This window comes from Dasypus novemcinctus, chromosome 3 (genome assembly GCF_030445035.2).
Source record: "Dasypus novemcinctus isolate mDasNov1 chromosome 3, mDasNov1.1.hap2, whole genome shotgun sequence".
NCBI classification, from domain to species: domain Eukaryota; kingdom Metazoa; phylum Chordata; class Mammalia; order Cingulata; family Dasypodidae; genus Dasypus; species Dasypus novemcinctus.
The window spans coordinates 154,037,074-154,041,685 of NC_080675.1; the positions used below are offsets into that span (position 1 = coordinate 154,037,074).

Below are 4,612 nucleotides of genomic sequence, written 5' to 3' on the forward strand. Positions count from 1 at the left end.
TTGAAATATCCCCAGTTCATCCCCAAATCTCTTTTATATCTGGTTTGTCCATAATGGTATCCAGTCCAGGACCATCTACTACATCTGATTATTACGGCCCTTCTGTCTCTTTGAATCCAGCAAAAGTAATTTTTAAAAACATAATTACTTGTTGAAGACACCAGGTGAGCGGTCCTTCAGAATTTCCCACCTTCTGATTTTGTCTTATTGTTTCCTTGCGGTGTCATTCATCCTGTTCCTCTATGCCCTGTATTTCCATTATCTAAAGTTTGATGAATACAATTAAAAGTTTCTCATTAGAATAAATAATTACCATTGATCTTGTGTATTTTATATCATTACTATCTTATTGATAAATAGCAAACCACCCTCTGTTACGCTTTTAGATTGCCCTCCTTGAATCTAGGAAATAACCTGTGTGATACTACTTTGATCCTATGTGAACACTCAGTTCCCCATTACAAACTATGGTTTAACCACAACTGATCATCCTTTTTATAAGGGTTTGCTAAATTTTTCTTTTTATATCCTACAGGTCTCTTTTCTACAAAGTAGAGCTTTCCTTGATCAGCTGGAGCCATTCGGTTGCCGAGAAATATAGCTGCTACTGGAAAAGCAAAATAAATTCCTAATTCTTTTTTTAGTGGGGGGTGAGGGAGCTTGGAGTAATGGTCCCTTCCCACACTGAATTTCAGTCTGTAGGATAAATATTTTCACCTTTTAGTTTTGTGTGTGTGAGCAAAGTCTGTACGGTCTTTTTAGCGAATTTCTGAAATTGCTTTAGCTTTTTAAATAATCTTCTTTTGTGTGAACAGTATGGCATGACTTAGACCACCGTCGTGCTATAGAAAATCCCCGTAATCTCAAAGCCACACCGTGCCAGAGAGGCCGGCAAGCTCTACAGCTGTATTTTCAATTCTGAGCGTGTTTTGGTGGTAGAAATGACATTCCCCTGGAGCCTGTTTTGTATTCGGCCACACGAGCATTCAGAACATTTTCTGTTTTCTGTGCGGTAGGGGTGTAAGCGCTCTACCAAAAGGAACTTTTAGGATAAACAGACGGCCTTTTACCCTCACTTCCCCTTCTTTTGGCGCGAGTTGGGCATTGCCTTCAAAGTCCTACTTTACCTTTAAGAAACTGGAAGATACTGACCACTAGAGGGCCGTTTATACATTGTTATTAAGCAATCAGTTTATGGGCACGAAATTGGAAATAAAATACAATTTTAAGAATAGCGAGGAACTTTACAAAAAAAGGGTATTGAAAAAGTTATTCATCATAAAGTGTAGTCCTTGAAGAAAACTAACACAATTTCATTTCTTTCAAAAGAACTAGAAAGGAAATTTGGTCAGCTGCCCGGCTAGCTCAGTCGGTAGAGCATGGGACTCTTAATCCCAGGGTCGTGGGTTCGAGCCCCACGTTGGGCGAGATGTTTTATCTTGCTCTTCTGATCAGCTTTTATCAACGGTAATGACTAGTACTTCTTTACCTTAGCAGTAATAACTGACCTCAACGTGGAGTTTCATATTTTCAAACAAAAAATAAAAATCTGCCAAGACTAGCTGAAAAAGAACAATAAAGCCAGAAAGCAATTACTACTTGTGAATACATAAAGGTTATCTGGTGTGGAAAAACATTTGTTACTGAGTGGCCTATTTGAAGGGCAGCAGAATACCAAACTTAGGGCATAAGAAGAATTGAAAATCAATGAAATTGTAGAGTATTGCCGAGGTGATCTCTATCAAAATGTTTGAAAGGGGGTATTTTTTACTTAATACTATGCAATACTGAAGATTAGTTTGGATAGGATCTCTGAGTCACAGGTTTTATTAAACATATTATTTTCTTATCTTGAAATTCCTTGAAGAAAATTCATTTACCTTCGGCATGTGGTTATTATGGACCCTTATGTTTTTAAACCATTGTAAGATTGTTTTAGGATGAGCTAATAAGGCAGCCATTGTGAAGGATTTTTAAAAATATTTATTTATTTTTTTAAGTTAGTGAGTCAAATTGAAATTTTTTCCTTCAGCCATTTTGTAGTCCCAAAACAAATGTCAAAGCAAATGAAGTTCTTTTCCTTCATACATTTTCCTAAAAGAACTCACTCTCTTAGGGTAAAACTTTGCTTTTACGACAACTGCAAATTCTTTTCTTGTCTTAAATGTCTTCAGTCAGTTAAAAGTACAATGTCATACCTTGGAAGCAAAAATGGAAAATTTCAGCATCAGAAGTGAAAATCTCTAAATATCCCATTATTACACAGAAGTACTGAATCAAAATGTCATGGGGTTGGAGGAATTGAGAAGAGTTTTTCCAGAGAAGCAAACCTGGTCAGAGAAAAAGCAAACTAGTAAATTTATGAGATGTCAAGGTATCATATCATGCATCCATTTAAATTTGAAGATCAGCACTCCAGTTGATTTTGATTTTAAATTTATTTTATTTTGCCTCATATAATTATCATCTTCATTCTCAAAAGCCCTTACTGAAAGCAATGGTTTATTTATTTTTCTAACTTTTTAAGTTGAAGTTTATTATTCACATATGAACATCCATAAACAATAAGTGTATAGTAAAAGTTGTGAATTTACCAAGCGCTCCCATACATTACCCCATTAACACCTTGCATTGTTGTGAAACAATTATTACAAACTATGAAACAGCATAGCCAAACAGTGCTATTAACTATAGCCAATATCTTACATTTGGTGTATTTTCCTCCAACCAACCTGGTTTTTTATATCCTGTGTTTGTATTATATACTTGTTAGAGTTAATGAGAGAATATTTTCACGTTTGTTCAGTTAACCACCACAGGATTGTGTTATACAGTCCCATGCTTTGTACAATCCATTCATAATGTACACTCAGTGGCTCTCATATTCATCACAGAGTTGTGCTATCATCACTCCAGTCAATTTTAGAATATTTTCATTACTCCAAAAGGATATATCCCATACCCCATTTTATCCCCATTGTTATCTCTTAGAATTGATATAATATCTTCTTTGCCGTTGCTGCAAAAATATTACAATATTACTGTTAACTATAATCCATGAATTACATTATTTGTAATTTACCCATGAATCACCAAATTCTTAACACATTATAGAAGACATTTTTATATTAACCACTATCTTCATCTACCACTGAAATCACTATGTTATACAATCCCTACATTGTTCTTTAGCTTCCTTTCAACTGAAATTTTACATCCACAGCAAGGTTTGTTGTGATGCAGCCCTAAGATAAGGTCAAGTAAGGAAGTTAGGGTCACAGTGCCTTTAGAAATAACATTTATAGAAATGATCTTAATCTCAATGGATATTTTATCTTACTGTTGCTAATGTTTTATTACTATTTGTGCTGAAAGAATATGTTCAAAGATATACCAATAAAACACATTTTATTCTTCCATGCAACTCATATTTTTGAAGATTTTAAGTTCAATTAATTCATAAATGAAACATTTTCAGAAAGTGTATTAATTCTCTGTAGTTTGGTTTCTTCAACAAATAAATAGTAGGAATTAGATGGAAACAGAACAGCAGCGATGTACTGCAGCTATGTACTGCATAGAGAGATTAAGAGGTGATGAGCTTTTGTCATTTTTTTGTTTTTCATTATTATTATTGGAATAATGAAAATGCTCTAATAATGACTGACGTGATGAAGACACAACTATGTGATTATACCAAACACTACTGATTGCACACTTTGTATGGATTTATGCTTTATTAATCTGTATCGATAAAATTGATTTGTTAAAAAAAATAAAAAGCATTTATAGAAGGAAGAAAGAGTGAAATTAACATTGCTTTTAGTAGACAACCTTAGTTGGAATTGCAGAAGTCAGGAACCTCAGGAAAACAAACAAACAAAAACCAAATAGCAAGAAAGAGAGACAGACGATAACACCTCAAACATATGAAATGTGTGGACCTTGTATGGATTCGAACCAACCAATCATTTAAAAAAGCATGTATGATACTACTGGGGGAATCTGGACAATGACTGCACACATGAAGATACTAAAGAGTTATTTATTTTTGAATGTAATAATGGTACTATGTTGAAAAGAAATCCTTATATTTTAGAGATGCATAAATTATTTATGAATTAAATAGATGTGCTATCTGGGATTTGTGTGTGTGTTTATTACCTGGGGGAAGGGAGAAATGAGGGGGTAACAACAAAACAAGATTGGGGATAGATTGTACACTTTGGATGGATTCTATGCTTTATTAATATGTATCAATAAAATTGATTAAAAAAACAAACAAGATTGGCCAAGTGTTGATAATGTAGAAACTGAGTGATGGGAAGACCAGGGTTTACTATACTCTCAACTTTTGGACATGTATAAACATTGCCACAAAATAAAATATCAATTGATTATGCAAGACCAAAGGTGCCTTAACCTTTTCAACCCAGTGATCAATAGGACAACCAGACATTACGGGCCTGCTGATGTGATGCAATGAAGAGTGAATAGCATCACCTCTAAAATATTCTTGTCAAAAACTTTCAACTTGAATCTAATCAAGCTGTTAGATCTAAGTTCATCGGAAATACAGGAAAGAGAGAAAAATGTTAAGTTATACCATGAG

At 34.1% G+C, this 4,612-nt stretch overlaps 1 non-coding gene across 1 annotated transcript; it reads left to right on the forward strand.

Moving 5' to 3' along the window:
• Positions 1-1,354: 1,354 nt before the first annotated feature.
• Positions 1,355-1,427, forward strand: TRNAK-CUU (transfer RNA lysine (anticodon CUU)). The gene has a single exon. It is a non-coding gene; the product is annotated as a tRNA-Lys (tRNA).
• Positions 1,428-4,612: the final 3,185 nt, after the last annotated feature.